Source organism: Lactuca saligna, chromosome 1, assembly GCF_052625555.1.
Source record: "Lactuca saligna cultivar CGN05327 chromosome 1, ASM5262555v1, whole genome shotgun sequence".
NCBI classification, from domain to species: Eukaryota; Viridiplantae; Streptophyta; class Magnoliopsida; order Asterales; family Asteraceae; genus Lactuca; species Lactuca saligna.
This window is the reverse complement of record NC_136417.1, coordinates 146,941,810-146,966,555: the sequence shown is the minus strand read 5'-3', so window position 1 is coordinate 146,966,555 and position 24,746 is coordinate 146,941,810.

The following is a 24,746-nucleotide window of genomic DNA, read 5'->3' as shown; positions in this document are numbered from 1 at the left end:
TATTTAGTCCATGTGTCACTCTCAACTTGCTTACAATTGATTCTTAGTATTGTATATGTCTCTATAAACTTATAGCTGAAAGATGCCTCCTTGCAAATCTCCTCGGAATAACCCTGCACCTCCACCACCTCCTCCTCCGGTCATCGATACTGCAACCCTGAATGTTGTGGTAGCTGTGGCAGTGGCAACTGCCATGGCTCAGTACCACTCAACTAACAACAGCCAAGGTGGAACCCCTATTGAATCTACTCATGCTGAGATCTATGTGCGCACGAGAGAATGCTCCTACAAGGATTTCACCAACTGTAAGCCGAAGTCCTTTTATGGAACCGACGGAGTCATTGCCCTCTCGCAATGGTTCGAGAAGACTGAATCGGTCTTTGAAATTTTTTCATGCCCTGCAGCGAGCAAGGTTAAATATGCCGCTTGCACCTTTGAAGGAAAAGCCCTGACGTGGTGGAACAGCCACGTTAAAGCTCTAACTCTCGTCGGAGCCAACGATATGGGTTGGGAAACAATGAAAGACCTCATGATTAAGGAGTACTGCCCAAGGGGTGAAATCCAGAAATTGGAGCAAGAACTGTGGGGCCTAACCATGAAGGGCTCCAACATAGTCGCTTATACCGCCAGGTTTAGTGAACTGGTGGCTCTCTGCCCCAATATGGTTCCCACTGAAGGGAAAAACATCGAAAGATACATCTGGGGGCTAGTGCCTCCGTACCAAGGAAATGTTCTATCATCAAACCCCACTACTTTCGACAGTGCCAAGCGGCTGGCACAGCAACTCATCGACCATGGAACCCAATCCCCAACAGCGACAACAATTCAAGCCGTCTCAGAACCCTCCAAACCCGCTAACTCTAAGATGAAGTTCTGGGATGGCAAGAAGAAGCAGCGAGCTGCCAAAAAGCAGAAAAATGTGATTATACATGCTGCAATAACCCCTACTGCTGCTACTGCTCTGGTGAAACAGTATGCAGGATGTTTGCCTAAGTGCAATAAATGCAACTTCCACCACAACGGCCCCTGCCGTGAAATGCAGTGTTCTAACTGCGACAAGAAAGGACACACTGTTCGTTTCTGTAGGTCTCCAGCAAGACCGATCACTCAAGTCCCGGGCTCAGGCGCGAGCCCGACCTGCTATGGATGTGGTGAAGAAGTCCACTACAAAAGGGACTGCCCCAAAGCAAAGAATGCAGGTGGATCGAGGAGAGTACTGGCAATAAGCCATGGGGAAGCGGTTGCTGACCCGACGGTGGTGACTGGTACATTCCTTCTCGATAACTCCTATGCATGCATTCTATTTGATAGTGGAGCCAAGCGAAGCTTCGTGAACCATAAATTTGCTCACATACTTAAACATCAACCACACGCACTTAAAGAACAATTCATGGTAGAAATGGCTAATGGGAAAACTGAAAGCACCAAGAGCATATACTTAGGTTGTACCTTAACTCTAGGTAACCATTCATTTCCAATCGACCTCATGCCGGTTTTCAATTAAAAGCGTCGATGTAATCATCAGCATGGATTGGTTAAGTCTTCATCGCGCCGACATCATGTGCTTCGAGAAAGCAATCCGTCTAAACCTTCCGTCTAACGAAACTCTTATAGTCTACGGTGACAAAACCAGTACAAGTCTTTGTATTATCTCCAGTATCCAAGCACAGAAATATCTACGTAAGGAATTTCGCGCATTCCTTGCTCACGTTGTCGATACAAGCCTTGAAACGAAAGAACTAAAGAACATCCCAGTAGTGAGCGATTTCCCCGACATTTTTCCAGAAGAGCTACTGGGATTACCTCCGCAACGATAGGTCGAGTTCAGAATCAACTTAATTCCAGGAGCTACCCCAGTCGGTAAGTCGCCATACCGATTAGCACCAGCTGAGATGCAGGAATTATCTAGTCAACTTAACGAACCGCTCAGAAACGGCTTCATAAGACCAAGCTTCTCGCCTTGGGGAGCACCAGTCTTGTTTGTTAAGAAGAAAGACGGATCATTCCGTATGTGTATCCACTACAGGGAACTCAACAAACTGACGGTCAAAAATCGTTACCATGTACCTCGCATCGACGATTTATTCAACCAACTCCAAGGGGAGAATTATTTTTCCAAAATTGATCTGAGATCCGGATATCACCAATTACGAGTGCTAGAGGAGGATGTTCCAAAGACAGCCTTCTGGACTCATTACGGACACTACGAGTTCGTGGTGATACCATTCGGACTGACCAATGCGCCCGCAGTTTTCATGGATCTGATGAATCGAGTATGCCGACCTTACTTGGATCAGTTCGTAATTGTTTTCATCGATGACATTCTGATCTACTCCCGGAGTAAGGAAGAGCATGGCAATCACCTACGACAAGTTTTAAGTACTTTACGAATGGAGAAGCTCTATGCGAAGTTCTCGAAATGTGAATTTTGGATCCGAAGAGTCGAATTCCTAGGACATTTGGTAAGCGAAGAGGGAATCCACGTGGATCCATCCAAAATTAAGGCTATTGAGAACTGGTCAGCACCAAAGATGCCTACTAAAATTTGTCAATTTCTAGGTCTTGCTGGCTACTACCGCAGATTCATACAGAACTTCTCCAGTATTGTGAAACCTCTTACAACACTGACCCAGAAGGGTGTGGCATACGATTGGGAAGAGAAACAAGAGAGAGCATTTCAAACGCTCAAACGAGCCTTGTGCACCGCACCAATACTATCCCTACCCAAAGGGATAGAAGACTTCGTGGTCTATTGAGATGCGTCAAACCAAGGGCTCGGTTGTGTCCTGATGCAACGGGATAAGGTCATCGCCTACGCCTCGAGACAACTGAAGACACACGAAGTCAACTAGACCACACATGATCTTGAGCTGGGGGCAGTAGTGTTTTCCCTAAAGGTCTGGAGACATTACTTGTATGGCACAAAAAGCACTATTTTTACTGACCACAAGAGTTTACAACACATATTCGATCAGAAGGAACTCAACATGCATCAATGACGTTAGGTCCAGCTACTCAATGACTACAAATGCGACATTCGTTATCATCCGGGTAAAGCCAACGTAGTAGCGGACGCCCTAAGTCGGATGGAATATTCTGGTCGAAGAGTCAAGTCATTGACAATGACTATCCATTCGCACTTATCTAAACAAATTCAGGCGGCTCAACTTGAAGCTATGAAACCTGAACATGTGGCGAATGAATCCCTCAGAGGAATGGATAAGAACTTAGAAGCTAAGAGTGGCGTAGCCCTATATTTCATGAATCGGATCTGGAGCCCAAAGAACAGTGGTTTCCGAGATTTGGTCATGACCGAGGCGCACAACACTCGGTATTCCGTCCACCCAGGTTCAGATAAGATGTATCTAGATCTTAAAAAGCTATACTGGCGGCCTAATATGAAAGCAGAGATTGCTACCTTCGTAAGTAAATGCCTTACTTGCGCAAAGGTCAAGGTTGAGTACCAGAAACCCTCTGGTTTACTGCAACAACCATAGATCCCAGAATGGAAGTGGGAGCGGATCACTATGGATTTCATAACCAAGTTGCCTAAGACAATGGGTGGACTTGATACCATATGGGTCATCGTTGATAGATTGACCAAGTCTGCACACTTCCTGCCTATCAAAGAAACTGACAAGATGGAGAAACTTACGAGAACATACATTAGCGATATCGTGCGACTAAATGGTGTTCCTATATCCATTATCTCCGATAGAGATAGTAGGTTCACCTCAAGATTCTGGCAATCACTACAACATTCCCTGGGAACAAGGTTGGACATGAGCATAGCCTACCATCCACAGACCGACGGACAAAGTGAGAGGACCATTTAAACACTGGAAGATATGTTGAGAGACTGTGTGATTGACTTTGGAAAGGCATGGGATACTCATTTACCTCTTGTCGAATTTTCCTACAATAACAATTATCATACGAGCATCAAGGCTGCCCTATTTGAATCCCTCTACGGTCGGAAGTGCAGATCCCCTCTGTGCTGGGCTGAAGTGGGTGACACCTAGTTGGTAAAGGGGAAAACTTCTGACAGTACTCTCACAGGCCCTGAAATCATTCAGGAAACGATGGAGAATATCGTTCAGATCCGCGAACGATTGAAAGCCTCCAGAGACCGACCGAAAAGCTACGCCGATAAACTTAGAAAACTGTTGGAATTCCAGGTGGGCAACCGTGTTTTATTGAAAGTCTCACCCTGGAACGGCTTGAGACGCTTCGGAAAGCGTGGAAAGCTAAATCCTAGGTACATTGGGCCTTTCGAGATTCTCGCAAGAATCGACCCAGTGGCTTACAAACTCAATCTACCGAACGAACTTCGTAACGTACATTCTACCTTCCACGTTTCCAACTTGAAAAAGTGTCTATCCGACGAGACTCTTGTAATCCCACTCGACGAGATCGAGATCAACAAGAGCCTCAACTTCGTGGAAGAACCCGTACAAGTCATGGACCGTGAAGTCACGCAGACGAAGCAAAGCCATATCCCGATTGTGAAGGTTAGCTGGAACGCCAAGCGTGGGCCGGAATTCACTTGGGAGCATGAGGATCAGATGAAACTGAAATATCGTCATCTTTTTACTTAGTTATTTGTAATAATCTAGTAACTTAAACTCAAATTTCGGGACGAAATTCCCTTAACAGGGGGATGATGTGGCAACCCGAAAAAACTTCTCGCATGCACTCTTCAGTTTATTCCAATATTAGACTTATTTTACTATATAGTAGTACCCTTTAGAGTCTAATGAAGCATTCTAAATGTGATATAATCAAGGTAGGAGTGTTAAAAAGGGTAAACTCGAAGTGTAGGAATCAAAATCGGGCCAAACACTCCAACACAAGGAGTGTGCGGCTCCACACCCTTCCCAACCGCACACTCCATATATATATATATATATATATATATATATATATATATATATATATATATATACCAAACTTGAATCATTTTTGAACACTTCCTTCACTTCCTCAAGCATAGAACATGAAATCCTCTCAAGTATCATCCATTCTCCTTGAAGATCTTCATAAAAAGGTACCAAGATCACCAAGAACACCAAGAACACCATCTGGCCGCACACATGGCAGCACACACCATCTGGCAGCACACATGGCTGCACACAAGGCCACACACATGTGCTGGCAGCACACTAGGCCGCACACACACATATAGTGTGTATTTTGGCCATATACCCTCTTGTATAGCCTTATAAACCCTCATACAATCATATATGATTATAACACTTCATTATAAGTGTTTACTAGTCCCTATGATGGTCCCAAAATCATCAATTAGTTGTTCATAACACTAATTATATCCATACATGTGCCAATATATGCTAAATAGGCTTCGCGTGTGTACTCAAGTCACCACTTGACACCTAGCATCAAATCCAACTTTGTCATCAGAACCACTCACTACAGGTGAGTTTATACCCCTTTAATTAACCTTTGAAATACTTTTAAATGTTTTAAATACTTTTATGGGGGGGGGGGATACAAGTTGAATACTTATAGTTATTACATCAATCACATGTGATTAATAACTACAAAACCAATGATTTCATCACTGTTTCAAAATGTTTATCAAACTGTTTGACTTCAAAATGTTTTACAAAATCATTTACTTATCAAATACTTTTATTTAAACTTTATTATACTTCTTATAAATTGCATGTCCATATATGCATAGATATATAAGAAATGTTTAAAAGGCTTAGGAAGGCCATCCGCCCTATTTCCATTTCCTCGATTTGGATGTGGTCTGGTGGGATGTCGGGTAGCCGTCCGAGGGTCATTTCAATATTAATTGTATATCATAGGTGCATATATAGACATAAAAGTACTTCCATATTCATGCTTATCAGTTACATCATTAGTAAGTTACCATCGGGGTAACACAGGATTACACTTATACTATTGCTAGATCAATGAGCTAGTTCATTCATGAGTCAATACTTATCACTATGAGAACATATACATTATGTTACTATGAGTACATATACAACTATACTAGAAAGAAAACATATACGACTATACTAGAAAGGGATCATATACGACTATACTAGAAAGAAAACATATACAACCATACTTGGAAGAGAACATATACAACGATACTAGAACATGAACAACACATTACATATACATACATACACTTACATAAATGTGATCCACTGTATCGGAGCATGCCTTAAATGTCATGGCCCGAGTTGTAACCAGAGTCTCTTGGAGGGAGAGCGTGAGTTTACGTATAGATCTATACTGGATTGACTATCCTACACCTTGCTGCTAGGTACAGCCAGTCCTGCAGGTCTACGGGTGCCAAACGTCATACCTTTTTATGACCTACATTTGTCGTTGTTACTCAGTCGATAGTATGCTACAATTAATCACATGATACCTTAATATAATTCCAGTTTAAGGTAATTAGTACAGCAGTAGTTCTTATAATACAATACTACAGTACTACAGTAATTTATCCTTTATATACATTTAGTGACTACTTCACTTAAACAATAATGTATAAACTATATTTTGATAATGATAGTTACACTTGGAAAATTACACACTCTTACGATAAACAAACATACAAAACAGTTACGCCTTGGTAGAAGGCTACTTTTAATAGAAAATATAGGTTTTTCTGTGAGATTCAATCTTTTACAAACATCTATATACATTTTACAAACTTACACTTGAGACATGTTCAAACGTTTTGATACAAACACCGACACTAAAATACTTATGAACTCACCAGCTTAAATGCTGATAAACTCTTTCAAAATAACTTGTATTCTCAGGTCATCAGTAGACAGGTACCGAGACCAGCTTTTGAGAAGATGGAGCTCGTTCAGGATTCATCTCTTTATTTTGATTTACATTATTTTTTGTGTCTATAACTGTACAGAATACACTTGTATTAAAATTATATATTTAATGCAATGGATGATGTTGTTTGCTTGTTTACTATTACTGAGTTGTGATACTTTACATGACATCCTCCGCCCCAGAACGTTTCCGTCGTTCTCGGTTTTGGGGTGTGACAAACGTTGTACTTCGCCATCCCGCAATCTAGGGGATTACTCTATCACCATTCGCTAATGCTTCTCGGTATGCAATTGGCATATGACATCTCTTAAAAATACAATTCAGACACAAACTAAGGATAACTCAGGGTTACACTTACTAAAACCTCTAGAACGAAAGGCTCCCTTGTGCAGTTTCCCGTAAGTGTTGCACCGAATCTGGTCCTGCTGATCTCTCGAAAGCTAATCTGAAATCTACGGTCTCCTCCCGAGACCCCTCACTATAAGCAACTGATTTTGTTCCCTCTTACCAATGTGCTCCAAGTCCATATCCTGAACGCAATCTCTTGAATTCATATCATTTAGGGTCTTGCACCCCGTGATACTCACAATCTCCATGCTATCATTCTACCGTATGTTCTGATAACTTACATTCTTAAATTCCTCATTTGTTGCATACTGTGGTACCATATAAGCTCTTTCCCGAGACTTGGCAGTGATCTCTGCCACTGTCTCAGTCATTTGGTGGAGATCTAACAACTCTTGCGCCAACTGTTGCACCTCAATCGCCTGGGCACACCCTTCCCAGAATCTGGTCTAAAAGTCATCTCATGACATAACATTAACTGCATCATCACTCAACTCACCACCAACTTCTTCCTATCAATCTCGTGCTCTACCCCGCTAGAGATAGGAGGTAAGTCAGATCTTGTCTCCTTTTGAGACAACATTTGGTACGAAAAGCGTTGGTGACATCTGCCAACCATTTGCTGCTAACAATGGGATCCCTAACCCACATGACAATCTGAAGCCTCACAAACTCTGAATTTGCCGAAACATCAATGTATGGGTCTCTATCATGACTGTTATCTCAGTGCATAATGCACCCGGCCTCTCATCACAAATCTCTATAATTCCCTCCTTGATCACACTGAGGATCACAGGAGTCTGGTGAATGATATTGCGCATAATTCTTAGATGGAATGAACTCCCACATCTAATCATCAATCTGCCTGGCTCTAGAGTCTGATCCTGATCCCTCGTTGACACCAGAACTACCATCTGGTCTACCACGTAGCGTCACTATACTCGGTAATATACCATCACTAACATCACAATACTCATCCAAACTCAAGGGATCTCACACACTACAAGTTCGCTGGTCTTATCTCAGCCTTCCTTGATTCGAGTACGAATCCTCTGCTTCCAGTAGTACAAGCCCATACTACCTTCCACATCTATCCATACTTTCCTCAAGTACTGCCTTAACTCCACCAAGTCACTATTACTGCTAATGATCTCGGTTACTCTCATCCTAGGCTTGCCCTAGGGAATTCTCTGACTATACCCGATCCAGTCCTCAGCTGCTGAAAGCCTCCTTGTGATGCCAATTAGCCATCACCTGAATACCATCACATGCGGTGAGGCTAAGATAATCCTTCAAGTAAAAGACTCATCCCTACAACGGTTATACTCAGCTAAGAGCTGCGCAATAGGGCTAAGTCTAGCAATCTAAGATTATTCAACCCTGTTCACATGTGACGTGACGCATTCACCTAATGGCTAACTCCCATCACTTAGAGTCCCACAAAGCACAAAGCAAGTAGCATTCAGACATAGGAGACCACTCAAGCAATTTTATCCTCATAAAAGGGAAACTATACTAGCATACAATGGTAAGTTCATATTATCAGGCATAACCTAAACAGGCTATCCTACTGCTGACTACTCTATGTTAGCATGCAATTCTTATAAGATTGAAACACATATAGCAGACATATAAGGCATCCTCCTTTTTTTTTTTTTTAATTCTTTTCGCTTTTTCTAAAACTCTTTTCCTTATACCTTTTCTAAAATTGTTGTCTTTTCTCAAAATCTTTTTCTAAACATGGTTTTTCTCTTGAAAACTTTATACCACTTTCTTAGTTTGAGTTCAGACACACCCGAAAGTGTGCCCAAATTCCTCAAACCAAGGCTCTGATACCAACATGTAACATCCCAAAAACACAGTCTGAAAAATTCATTTTAAATTAGTAATTAAACCATATTCATCAAATGTCATATAAGAATCATAAACAATATATCTCCGAATATCATAACAACTGTCAAATATATCAGAGTATAAACATCCCAGGCTGAACAAATGGTGTGTGCACTACAATCTTCCCGAGCCCCTCTTTTGAAAACTAAGTACCTGAAACCAAAACTGAAAACTGTAAGCACGAAGCTTAGTGAGCTCCTCCAAACAACCACATACCATACAATAACATATAAACATATATTGGGCCTTGGCCCACTGCATCGGACCGGAGTCCAAAAACTGCTTCGGACCAAAGTCCGGAACTGACTGGGACCTTGTCCCCTGCATTGGACCGAAATCCGGAACTAACTGCATCGGACCAAAGTCCGGAACTGACTGGGACCTTGTCCCCTGCATCGGACCAAAGTCCGGAACTAACTGCATCGGACCGAAGTCCGGAAACTAACTGAGCATAGCATATCATAGCATAAACATATCAACTGGCATGAACACATAAACTGCATACTGCATCGGGTCGTAGCCCGAAACACATAACACATAAACACTGTCTGAGCCACGAAGGCATCAAACATTCTAACTACTGCATCGGACCGAGGTCCGGAAACTACTACTAATTAAACGGGTCGGCATTGTGGCCTTAGACCTGTTCCTACTGGAAGGAAACTCACCTCACACTGCTGAAGTCCCATAGACTCAATCCCACACTGCTGAAGTCCCGCAGACTCGACCCCAGCTGCTAGATAACAGATTCCCGATCTGTCAACATCAAGATAACACCTAATTAATAATTGGGTTCCACTACATAACTATAACTACATACTTTAGATAATTACTACATTACCCCAAGCTTGGCTTACCCAATCCCCAGCTCCAATCCATAGGCCCCAAAGTCAACTAGGGATCAAAGCCCAACATATGGCCCAATTTTTCAAATTAGGCCCAAACCTCCACATGGACTTCCTTTAAAGCCCAATTGCTCAGTCCAGTCCAACATGTCTCATTGTAAGGGCCCAATATCGTACAACCATCTAGGCTCAAACTATAGCCCATCTAAGGCCCAATTTACCAAATTGGGCCCAATCCTTCATTAGGGCCTTACCCTAAAGCCCAACTAATATTCTAGTCCATAATCATTCTTGGATGGCCGATTATTGGCGCAATTACCAATTACCCAATTGAAAAGCCCAAATCAAGGCCCATGTGACATTAGGGTTTCACATAAAATGACAATTAGGGTTAAGTGTTTCTTACTTAACCCATTAAGGAATTAACACACTAGGGACTTAATCCATTAAGTCCATTATTGCTTTGATTAATTTCTGCCAATGATTATTATTTAATTTTCACTTATTAAATAATTCTTGTGTGTGTCCTGATAATTTCTCAAATATTAGGATTTTCTCAATTAACCCATTAAGGACTTAGTCCATTAAGTCCTTTTCTCTACTAGATAAGTGGCCTGGAATGGTTTGGGCTTAATTCACAATCCAATCCCAATGGCCCGAAAATGGGTCCAATAAGTCTAAGGCCCAAATACTCATAATTAGGGTTTTCCACCCAAACATGGCCCAATAGGCCCAAAACTAATCTCTAAGCCAATTAGGGTTTGCTAGCGGGCCACCACCCACTACCACCTCGGGTAGTGGTGGTCAATGGCAGCTTACGGCGGTGGCCACCACCTTACGGTGGTGGTTTGAGTTTCTTTTCATTAATCTTTTGGAACTTACAATTACAATGCTTTATCCAAAATAATCCACACACTCACTAATACACACACTAACTAATTTACATACTAATTAACACACACACACACATAGCCACACCATGGTGGTCGACGATGGTGTTTAGCAGCAGCCACCACCTCACGGTGGTGGTGGTGGCTTTCTTGATTTATCCGGCCAAAAAAAACCCAATCATTCGTCATTGAAATAACATACGCCCACCCCTAAGCTCGGAAAGTAACACAGCCACCACCTGGTGGCGCTCGGCGGTAATAGCGCTGGTCTTGGGGTGGCAGTGATGTTTGGTAGCAGCTCCCGGCGACAGCCACCATGGCTAGCTGTCATGGTGGTCCTCTTGCGTTCTCAAGCCAACCCTTCACCCACACATCTATTCGGCGACCAGTGAAACTCGCACAAAAATGACATTGGTTGAGATTCTAACACACACAGAAAACACACACTACACCGCCACACATCAGGTAGCTTACAGTGACCCGGAAAGGGGTATCATTGGGATGCGATAGCCATCGGGCGGAGATGGCGACGCTCATAAGGGAAAAAGGAAGGAGAACAAGAGAGAGAAGGAAAGGTTTACCAATACTAGAGAACGTATAGGAACGGAGGCCCCTGACGTCGGCCTTGACTCACGCATCCGACGGTAGCGAAACAACAGTGATAGTGCTCTACTCACTCGGTGGCTCAACTAATCGGAAGAATAGCGTAACTGGTGGTGGCGGTTCCTCCGACTCCAACACTCTTGGTGGCCGCTGGTGTTCACAGCCAAGAACCTCCCGGTCACACAGAACCCACATAGCAAGGATGTAGCTGTAGTTGTCGGTCTCGGTGGCTCTTCCGACTTCCCTTATATCACCGGCAACAACAAGGAGGTGGTGCTCGTCGGCAAGGCAGCAGGCGACGACCTCATTTGGATGGAAGAAGAAGAAAAGGAGATGGCGGCCAATGAAAGCATTCAATGGTAGTAGCGGCTGCATCTTATTCTCTTAGGGTTAAATATGCGATGTGGGGGAAGGGATACGGGTATATCCCGTATCCATTCAAACTTCCATTCATTTATCTAATATTAGTCCCCATTATTTCAAAATCTTTGCAATTTAAATCCTAATAATTACCTAGCATACCCTTACTTCTAAAATCCTTCTCAAATAAACTCTATAATTTACTAAACAACCCCAAACTATAAAAATTCTTCACACATTAGTCTGGGACTCACATTTATTAAATTATTTAAATAACTAGGGCGTTACAGTTTTGTGCTAGCTTGGAAGTTGTAGACGAGAATGAAGGAAAGAAGACCAATAGAAGAGAAATGAGATCCAGAATCTAGCTTCCATTTGCTACATATTCTGGTAATAAAGTTATCACCTTGTTTATTCTTCCATTAAACCCTCTTTTATGCTTGTTTATGTTTCTCTTGGAACTTTATATGATTCAAACTCGAGAATTTAGCTCGCATTAGGATGGAAACCATATATCTGGATGTTATTGAGCTCTAGGAGCTCAATGTAGCAAGCTTTATGCAAATATAGCCTTATTCCAAACCCTAAGTGCTTTTTGTTGGATGAATATGGTGTTTTTGCCCAATTCTCTTGTGTATGCATGTAAAGTTGGAAACTTTACGTGTAAAACCATCCCTAGAAGCCCAGATCTATGAATTAGATGCACTAAAATCGACTAGAATCGATTGTATAGTAATGACATGCATGATACTCGACGAGCCAGTTCGTAATCCCCAGTTATTTCGCCCTTTTAGTGTTGCGAGTTGGACAAGTGAATGAAGATTAGACTCGGTGAGTTAGGAAGCAGAATTAGAGATGAAGGGACTCGGCGAGTCTAAGTTATGACTCGGCGAGTCCAAAGCAATCTGCTTGCCTCAAGAACAGACTCGGCAAGTTGTTCATACAACCCGACGAGTCACAGAATGGACGTGTTCATATGATGAAGGAGAACGCGACGAGTTGTTCATACAACTCGACGAGTCGGATGAAGTTAGACTCGATGTTAGTATCGAAGAAGAACTCGTTGAGTCTTTTCCAAACTCGACAAGTATAAGCAAGTAGAGGATTAGAAAGGATGATAGGGACTCGGCGAGTTGGCGACCCAACTCGGCGAGTCTGGTCAACTGAGAGACGACTTTGACCAAGATGTTGACTTTGAACAGGGGTAAAATAGTCTTTTAACCTTGAGATTAGTTATCAGTATTTGATTTAGTATTTATGGGATTTGTAGCCGAGCAGTTCCAGAGCAGCAGTCAGACAGTTTCAAACTTAGCATTTCAGCAGCCAACATTACGAGGTGAGTTTCCTTCCAGTAGGAACGGGTCTACGGCCATAATGTCGGCCCGTTTAGATAGCAGTAGTTCACCTGTGTTATGTGTTCCAAACTTCGGTCCAATGCAGTATGCAGCATTTGTGTTTATGCTAGTAGTTATGATTATGCTATGTTATATTCAGTAAGTTCCGGAATTTCATCAAATGCAGAAGGCAAGGCTGTGGTTAGTTCCAAACTTCGGTCCGATGCAGTTTCTGGACTACGGTCCGATGTAGAGGGCAAGGCCCTGGTTAGTTCCGGACTTCAGTGCGATGGAATTTCCAGACTTCGGTCTGATGCAGTGGGCATGGCCCAGTAGTCGCTTTATGTGCTATTGTATGGTATGTGGTAGTTTGGGGGAGCTCACTAAGTTTCATACTTACGGTTTTAGTTTTTGATTTCAGGTACTTCAACTAGCAAAGGGAAGGACTCGGGATGGTGTCATGACACACACCACAGTTTAGCCTGGGAGATAGACTCTGATATTTTGATATGATTTTAACACTAGTTTTGAGCTAATAAATTTATTATGACATTTGAGATACATGAGACATGGTTTTTATCTTTTGATATTTGATATTATGGTTTGGTAAAGTTTTCAAACAAAAATTTTTGGGTGGTATTTTTGGGACGTTTCAAATACTAATTATTTTGAGCCTCTAAAATTCAACAAAAAATCATGTTTTTAAGTTGTTTGTATAATGTTTTTGAGATGTAATAACATTTTTCTTATTAACATGTAAAAATATGTTCTAAATAACTATTTTAACCCAAAAAATAGTTTCTTTAAGCAAAATAATAATAATAATAATAAATATAAAAATAAAAATAAAACTTCTTTTAGCAAAATAAAAAATATCCCAAAATAAATCAGGGGCGGGAAGCTATCCAAGAATTCAAGGGTAGGGACGAGAGTGGGGAGGGTGAAAAGATCAGGGGATAGGGCAATGGCAGAGGAATGGGGAATATTTAGTGGTGGGGGCGGGGGATGAAACCCCCGTCCCATTTGCCCCGTTAACATCCATATTCTACCATATTTTTTTACCAAAAAAGTATATTCTTAGTATATTTATTCTTCCAACTTATATATATTGTCAAACACACCCCTTTATTAATTTGGTTTGTAGCAATTATATAGTTTATATTTTTTTTCGTTATAATAATATCATACATACATTTATATAAATATTACACATATACACTTTTAATATATACACACACACACACATTATAAGCTTTTGTAGAATGTGTTATCGTGTTTTAAAATTTCAATATATCTTAATTTTTATATGAATTTGATACACTAAAAACAAACTTTATATTTATAATTAATTAATATAATTCAACATATAATTTTTTTTTTTTTGTAAATATTAAGTATTGCATTTAAATTATAATTAGTTGATTTAAATATTAAGAGAGCCTAAAACCGACAACTCAAATTTCATCAACATTTTGGGGGATATGAATAGTATTACACACAATTTGGTGTAATTCTATTCATATCCGCCCAGAATGGAGGAATAAATGGGGTGGATTTGGAGAAGAATGGAGGAAAATCTAAGGGGAAATATGGAAAATAAGAGTATGTTGGAGATGCTCTAAGATGTTTGGTGGTTTGAAGTTAAAAAAAAAATTACAACAGAGAAAGAGGAAGGATATAAAAGGGAAAGGATATTATCTTGTCACCAATACTCTTTTCATTGGTAATATTTAAGTGTTTTCTTGAGATTCACAGAGAAGGAGGAGAACAAAGTGACATATCAAAGTAAATTAGAGAATTGTTTCATCTCATTTTACGGTTATGAATGGAAGACGAGGGTGGTGGAAAATTTTTCCAACCACTTTATAACGGTTGATATAGGATTTTAAATAAGGTTTTTTAACTGAAAAGAGACAGTTGGATGTAGGAGGAAGAGAGGATGTTGATGTGTTGTCAAAGTGGTAAGGTATGATAGTGATTGTAGGAGACAATGATGAGGTGAATTGTATGGTTTAAATTGTGGCAATGGTGTGACAATGATGTACGTTGAGGGAACAAGAAAAGAAAGGAAATACGGGGAGAAGAGTACAGTAGGCTCGTTGTTGGGGTTTCTTGCTAGAGATTGTGATGCAAGACTGCAGTAACGTCAGATAAATGTTGTGACGGGATTCAGGGTTTCATTTTTAAGCAAAATAGTGATTTCAAAATAAGGAGAAAGATGGTGGACATGGTTTTGTAGATGAAACGATTGTTGTGAAGGTATGTCTCTAGGGAATGGAACGTAGATTTAGAAGTAGATTTAACGTATTGTTGTCGATTTCTATTTAAGGAGAGAGAAAAAGAAACAAAAAGATTTGGAAAGATCATTGGTCTTGAGTTTATTTATTGGAAAGAAAAGAAGAGAAATGAAAAGAAGATTGAAGTTAATTTAATTATAAAATATCCCTCCAAATCGGAAGGAACCGGAAATAAGCATAGATAAACCAACCTTAAGGGATACAAACAATACACACAAATGTTTGATTCTTGCATTAGTGTTTGTACCTCAAAGTATTTATTTAAGACCTTTGTGCTTTATAGTATTGTAAATCATCCATGCATTATAAGAACTAAGTATGTGTGTGTGTGTGTATTGTTAGTTATTGAAATGTTTGACAGATGAGTTTTTATTTTTCACCTAGTAGTTTTATGGTTTCTAGATTTTGAACCCTAAGACTATAAATATTTTAGGTCATTTTTTATTTCAAAAGTGAGAGCCTCCTTTTTCACAGTATTTTATTGTTTTTACTGTTGATAGAGTGAGAGTTCATCTTTTTCATGTGAAGTTTCAATCTTCATTGTAATCAGATTTGTAGATCATATGAATGCATAAATATTTCACTAATTGTTTGTTTGTCTGATATTGATTCATTTACTGTTCTTAATTTCCACATTGTCGTCTCATATTGTGTGAATCAGGGTTCCTACAATTGATATCAAATTTGTTCTTTCAAGTTTTAAAGATTAGATGTGACGTATTTTCGTATTTGAATCTTTCTCACATATCTAGTGTAAGCTTTCTAGTTATTCTATACTCGAAAATTGCTACATCTCCATCAAATCTGAACAACTTCTAAAGAAACAACCTAGATCTCAAGGGTTTTTGAAGAGTTTTTGAATACTTTTTGTTAGATCTGTATTTTCTCTCATTAGATCTACATTTATTCTCTTAGAAATCCGCTTTTATTGAAGATATAATGTCATATCTACATTTTTCTGATGCTTCATTTACTCTTGATGAAAACATTTTTCCCAATGCATGGTACATTCAAGGATTTCAAGAGTTTGAAACATTTACTACTAATGAAATATATCATCTCCTAAAGAATTGTTTAATTACTAAGGAAGCATGTGTACAAGACATGTTCGAAAAGTAGCACTCTATGGAGAGTGATACACTTCTGGTACATAAACTGGATGTAATCGATATTATAGTTAAAGATAAATAAGAATAAGAAATGAAAATGTAACAAACACAAGAATTTGTTAAAGATGCTCTTCAAGATATATGCAACAAAGTTCATGATGTCATACCTGAAAAGAAAGAAGATATTGTCATGGATCTTCATATTGGTGATACATCAAAGATAATTGTAAGATCCAGACTCCCATGTATATAATTTATTTATTTATTTTTGAGATCTATTGAGCAATTCGACGAGTTGGTGCCTCAACTCGTCGAGTAGAGACGGATTGACCACATGGGTCTAATAACCGACTCGACGAGTCAAAGATCCAACCGATGAGTTGGCTCTGTGAGATGAAACCCTAAATCCCTAGGGTTGGGGACTATATAAGAGAACTTATGACCTCATTTGCACCTCACCAGCTGCCCAACTTCCTTGTGTGAAACCCTAAACGTGTGTAGTGAGCTAAGAGAGTTATAAGGCTAATATTTGAGTATTCTAATGCATCTTTGAGGAGAAGAAGGAGATTAACCAACAAGGAACAAGGAGAAACTGTTGGATCTAGTGCTATATTGTCTAGAGCTTTTGTGGAAGATATAAAGCCTACACATTTCTCATCTTATTGGTTAGATATCATGATTATGGAAGTTTAGGGTTCTTACCACCTTTTTATTGGGACATTGAGTGCACTGAGTCTATCAGGAGGTCTAGACTTCAGACCTGGACCTTGTGAGGTCCATAGAGTCAAAAGGTCCTAACTTTATTCATCCATATAAGAGTATTTGTGTTTAAACACCTTTATTAGAGTTATATTGGCATTTTCGAATAAAATGTGCCATGCATGAACGTAAAAGATCGATGCTTTATGTGACATTCGAGCCTTGGGATCCTAGATCTACAATGTGGAGTGGTTGATATGCCTTAAAACATCTGAATGAGAATTCAAACTGAAGGGACTCGTTGAGGCAACGAGCTAACTCGACGAGTCGAGTAGGATTTTCCCCGATGAGTCTAGACACAGGTAACTCAGCGAGTTGACGGACAACTCAACGAGTTGAGTTGGGTTTTCGCGATGTTTCGAAGAAACAAGGAGGACTCGGCGACTCACATAGATGCACTCGACGAGTGAGCTCAACGTGAATAGTTGACTCGAGGATTAACTTCTGTTGACTTTAGGGTTTGGTCAAGGCAGGGAAAATGGGAACCATGGAGGAGTAAAATAGTCTTTTACCCATTTTAATAGTTGAGAGATACAATCACCTAGTTTATTTCGAGTCATGCTTTGTTAATTAGAGATTATTATCTTATGTGTAAGTCGAAGGCTAGTACGAGATTATTATTTGCTAGCTTATGAGGTGAGTCTTCTCATTGTACTTTACCTAGAGTGGTAATCTTTGTGTGACCGGAGGGTGTTATGTGTTATATTGAGTATTATGATATATTGCATTATATCTTTGTGATTTGTGTTGTGTGTTATTCTGAGCTATTGAGTTAGGACCAGAGGATCCACCCAAGCTGTGGGACTAGAGGGTCCCACTTAGACACATTACCGGAAGGTCTTATTAAGTTATAGCCTCGAGTGGCTAATGAGATGTGCGTGGTATTTTAGGGAACTCACTAAACTTCATGCTTACCATGTTATGTGTTATGTGTTTCAGGTATCGATCAGGTCACAAGAAGACATCAGCTTGATAATACACACTGGAGCGAGGTTATATTTATGATTCTGGGATTATGATTTTTACTTGAGGATTAGTTGATATTTGAGATACTTGTGGTTTTTGAGAAATTTACATGAGTTTTATTGTGTTTTAAAATGAAAATTTACAGTGTTACAAAAATGCCTAGTGATATTTTATATAGATCAAGTAGTTGTTTTGAATGGATGAAACCTTACAGAAAACCAGTGATTTGTGAAGACAAAGTGTATCAAAACCAAAAATCATGGTTTGCTAGGAGATGTGAGAACCATTTCAGAAAGCTTTGTGTATCTTCATGGACTTGAAATTCCTATTATAAGCCAAGATAAAAGAAGTTCAAAAAAAGGAAGGGTAAGCCTAAGCAAATTTGGGTTCCAAAGAAAAAGTCGACTGAACTTAAATATCAATCAAACACAGAAATCAAAATAATGAGCTCTGAAAAAAAAATACTAAAAGAGGATATCTGAAAAACATAAGTTTTCAACCATTTTAGTTTTGGTTGAAAGATTTTATAAAGGTTCTTGGTTCATTTTCTAGAAGTTCAAAGACTCCAGTGGTTCAGATAATCATCGAAGTTAATGTTGTCTGGAACAATCATTTTGATGAGAAAAATATATTTTCAAAATATCAAAAGTTTTTCAAAAGCAAATCTCCAAATTTCAAGCAATTTTGGTTTCCCAAAATATCTTGTTAAGTGCCAAGAATATAAGCAAATCTCCAAATTTCAAGAAATTTTGGGTTCCCAAAATATCTTGTTAAGTGCCAAGAATATCAAAAAGAGAGAAAAAGCTTCTTATAATCAAGCCTTTAAAAAAAAGGTACAAGTTCAAAATTCTTCAAAACGAATTAGGTTTATAATTTAGGGGAGATATGGTAGAAATTTAAAATTCAAAGGTGTTATTTAGAAATAATATTTTTTATATATGTATGGATGGCATGGCATGGTGAAAGAGAATAATTATATTTTGGAGGAAGTCAATGGAGAATTAAAGAAATATGAATTATTATTTGTTTTACTTGGAAACAAAAAAAACCAAGTAATAGATGATTTTATGGCTATGTGATCACGTGGGCTACACAAAAAAAATGTTGGTAAACTTTGATTTTGGTTTGGAAACGAATATGACAACACTTTGTGGCAATTGGCCAGTCAATTGATTAAGGCATGAGATTTTTATTCAGGAAAGGGGTTGATTTGTATGTGTGGTGTACCGAAAAAAAAGGAGAAAAAAGTCAAATGCTACATCTTGATTAAATATAATTGGACAAAGGTACATTAAAACTACAAATGAAAGGTGTTGTCACTTATGGAGCCGTTTGAATGAAGACAAAATATTGTTCTTTAGTATTATGTCTTTAATTTTTTAGAAAAAAGAATTAAAAAAAGAGATAATTTGGGTTTAATATTTTATTCAAGAAATATTGTGGTTATAAAAGAAGAAGCTATTGTCTCTAGTTAACAAGTACAGTGAAGCTATTGTCTCTAGTTAACAAGTATTGTCTCTAGTTAACAAGTACAGTGATTAAAAGGTTTCTAATTCAACGGTATCTGATGTTGTCCTTTCTTCTTGAGGTTGAGGGTTCAAGTCCCGTAAAAAACATAAATGAAGAATTAGAAGTAATATAAAAATATAATACATTTTCCGTTAAAAAAAACAAGGACAATGAAAAGTTTTAAAGTTGCAAGAAAGAAAGTTGGAAATTTTAATTATTAAAATGAATGTTACTTGGCTCTCTTTTGAATGAAAAATTTTAAAGCTGCAAGAAAGAAAGTTGGAAATTTTAATTATTAAAATGAATGTTACTTGGCTCTCTTTTGAAGCAAAACCAAAAGCCATAGAGGCTTGTCTACTATTCACTAGGCTAGGCGTATGATGCAACACATCCTAATCTTCAAGCCGACCTCACTTTGGAATCTATATCATGTCAACAGTCTCTTCCGATATTCCTATTCCTCTCAAGCTGAGCTTAGGAAAATGATGATACAATAGGTAAGAAAATGATGTTAAATTGACACTCTTAACATTTTGATTAAAAATTATAAATTATTTATAATTTTTTTTTTAAAAACAATTTAAATTCAACCAATACAAAAAACATTAAAAATCTAATAGAATATCTAAATGAAAAAATAGGATGATTTTTTAACCAACCCTATAAGAAAAGTGCAATGGTAACATGATTAAAAGAAAGATATCGATTTTAGTGGTGATTTAACGGAACTTCGGATATTCCTTCAAGAGTGTTTTTTTTTTTAATTTTATTTTATTATGTTTTTTTTTTTATCTGACATTCAATAATTTTTTTACGGAATGATTTTTACATCGAAGATCTTTCTATTATCCAATGGTTCATCATTTGACTTGAACCATCACCCGATGATTATTAGCTTTACACCGACAATCATAAGTTCTACTCAAGACAAATTTGTTTGAAGACCTTGGGCAAACGTCAAGGGAGACTGGTGTTTAAAATCGTCATATTTTTTTTATCTTATTTTTATTCATCACTCTAAACATTTAAGGGATAATTGTTAAATATTGAAATATTAGAAAAATAAATTTTTATTTTTGACCTATTAGTTTTATGACTTTTAGATTTTAAACACTAAGACTATAAATAGTCTAGGTCATTTTTGATTTTAAAAGTGAAAGCCTCTTTTTTCATAGTATTTTTCGTTATTACTGTTGATAGAGTGAAAGTTCATCTTTTTCATGTGATGTTTCTTCATTGTAATCAGATCTAAAGATCATACGAATCCATAAATATTTCACTAAGAGCATTAGGTATGAGTTATGTTATAACACCAACTTTATATATCACCTCATCTATAACACCACCATAACACCAAGGGGGAAATGGTGTTCCCCATGTTATAACATGTTAAGAAGTAGATAGAGAAAGAAAGAAAATAATTTGATTGGTTGATGAAAACAACAACCAATTAAACTTTCCGTTGCATCTTGTGTTCGTCATAACAAGATATGTCATAACATCCTCTTAACAAGAAGGAGGGGTGGTGTTCATCTTGTTATGACTAGGTTATGAGGTACCACATCAGCAAAAATAACACTTTTTGTTGCCCGTACCGTATACTCTAATTGTTTGTTTATCTGATATTGATTCATTTACTATTCTTAATTTTCGTATTGTCATCTCATATTGTGTGAATCTGGGTTCCTATATATATATATATATATATATATATATATATATATATATATATATATATATATATATATATATATATATATATATATATATATATATATATATATATATATATATATATATATTGTCTGAATCTGGTTTCGGTCAACATGACTTATTTCCACTGACAGGAGTAAAATATTCTTTATTTATGAGCACCTAAACATAGGTTACGAGTACAATTCAACGTAGATTCACCTATCACTATAGATTTCAAGGCACATTTACAAATAACTAGTAATCATCTCTATTTATAAACTAGGGATCAAACCTAAAACTCTGGTTAAGCCCATCAATCCATATGTCCATGCGAGGTGTTAATAAATCACATTCCGCCATGAAAAAGCTTCTTAAACCTTCATTCTTCATATACATTGCATGCGCATCAACATCACACATGACGAATCAACATGATTCATAGTGGCTCATCATGATGCAAGAGTGGCTCATCAAAATCACCATGGCTCATCAACCATCATGGTGGCGCATCATGCAATAACTATTAAGCATATTCAACTTTTAAGCATCATTGGAAAATCTTGAGCATCGTAGTGAACGTCATAACATAAGTGGCTCATCAAGGGATACCATGGCTCATTAAGAACACATGTGGCGCACCAGGAACATGTGTGTATGGCCAATCTTCGTTTCTTGAAATTAACACTTAATCATTGAAATGTGTATGGCTAATCTTCGTTTCTTGAAATTAATATCCTAAAACTTTATCATTGAAATAAAGAGTCTAATTATGAGATGCTTATTTCATCCATAAATGAAATTTTCAAGTTTACACATCCGTCACAACCTATCTTGGTTTGAATTTATGTTTGTTCCTATCCATGCTTGTTTCTCCTTAAGGATCCACTTGCAGTTAACACTTAAGGTCAAGTGCTCGATTTACCAAGTTTCAACATACATTGTTTGAATCTTACTCTCCATGTCCTCTTTTTATGTGGCAGCCTTTAGGGACTGCCACAACTTTCGATATCTAGTATACTCTAATTGTTATCTACCAGTGACTCAACAACCTTAGTAATGTAAAATTTTTGTAACTACGTGGATGACATCCTCTATCATATCTATAAGGAAGAGTTGGAGGTATGTCAGTTTCCTCAATAACTCTATCAATCTTTAATTGAATGCTAGGGATAACTTTAGTTTCTTCGTTGGTTGACTTTTGAATCTTATCAAGATGAGTATGGCTACGATTGGCCCTTTTGGATATCAGCTCCCTTTTATGGAAGACTGACCTTTGAGCCACATATACTTTGTTCTTTTAAAGTTTGTTAAATAACAATCCAAAATGCTTTTTGGGATGTCTAACGAGACAACACATATTTATTCTATGTCCTAGATTTCCGAGCGCCTCACGACGAGTGTAAGCCTCATAATCGTAGACTGTCATATTTCAACAGATATTTGCACCATAAGACTTACGGTTCAATGAATTCCAAAATTCTATCTAACTGGATATTTGGTAATGCAGTTCTCATTTATATGTCCAAGAAGATGATTCCATAATAATACACCTTATTCATATGTTCGGATCAGCTTTAAAGTATTTCTACTATACTAGGTTCATTGATTTCATGACTTTTTTTAACATGTTACAATTTATAAATTTAAATAAAGTCATAACTATCTCATGACACATTGTATAAAAAATTTCAATTATAAAACAATAGACTACACATTTGAAAAGAGTTGTCTTCTGATCATATGAATTGTAGCAAGGGCTCGATATTCACGATCAAATTATCTTCTCCATATTTTAGTCTTCTTACTTTATTTCAGTCACTACATATTCTTGCAAAACTCAGTACTTAATCCATAGTAAAATACTCAAAGGATTAGAAGTGATTTTCAATGGTATTATGAATTCATATATTTGACTGAACACCATCCATGGGAGAACTGGTTGTCTTTTCATCTAATGGATAGTAGAAAGGGGACGTAATCCATGATTAAATTACTTTCTCCATGTTTCGGTCCTTTCACTTCATATATATATATATATATATATATATATATATATATATATATATATATATATATATATATATATATTGGACATGTTTTCTTTCTTGGTCCTTTTCTTGCTATGGAAACCAACAACTATCATAGCATGTCTCAGAAGAAGCATTTATTCGTCCTTAGTGTTTGGGGCCAGATTAGGTATACCAACACTAATTGCCTTTTAACCCATGTGCAACTAGATTTACTCTACATGACACTTCTATTCATGATAGTAAATATATGAGAGTATTTTAAGTTTGAGTTTCTATGATTGGCCATGTTAGTTCTAAAAGGGAACCTCAACATGCCTCGCAACTCCTCCATGGACATTCCAAGTTGTTCATATCAAACTAAGAGTGAACTGATCATATGTACATGCCAGCAAGTTGACTAACCCTTGTTAACTCCTTACTTGTGACAACCCGAAATTTCCATTTGTACGAACCATATCTATTCAATAGAAGCCAGTCCAGTTTCAGTGATTTTCAGACTTTTCCGAACAAGTTTGTGTACATTAGGGTTTACGTTTCAGGAGATATCAGGAGAGTGGATGCTCCTGGATTTGTGAAACTTGAACATTCCATGTTTCATAATGTTATAGTCCAACTTCCGAAATAAAAATATTTTCTGTCAAAATATTTCAGGACTATAAATAGATTTCTGAATTTAATTAATTCATTATTCACAATTCCAACTAGAGAAAAGCCATTTTCTCTCTGACGGATCTTCGGGTTTTCATCCCGGATTGTGAGTCTACTTTCCTAAATGTGTTTTAATACTTGTTATATGCTTTATAACATTGTTTACATGTCTAAAATACAAGATTCGGGAGCTTACGGCCCAAGAACGTTCTTGGGGTGTAAACTCCAAAACGAAGCCTAAAGGCTATCTAGTCTCGTTTCCTTGTTAGGTAGCTAATTAAGGACATTGTGTATAAACATTTGAGGCTAGATATCATTCAAGAACACCAATCTTTTGGAGTTTACGGCCCAAGAGTTTCTTGGACCGTAAACACCATTTTTCAAGGGCCAAAGTGAGCCCTAAATCACCCCTAAGGCTTAAGGAATTTACCCTCTAATGCTTGAAGCTAATTTGGACACCAAAACACTTCAAGATCATCTAGTTTTAGGAGTTTACGACCAAGGATATGCTCTTGGGCCGTAAACCCCTTTTTCAAGGGCTAAGAGTGCCCTAAACACCCTAAGGCCTTAAGATAATTAACCTTGGATACTTGTAACTTGAATGGGGAGAAAATGACATCAAA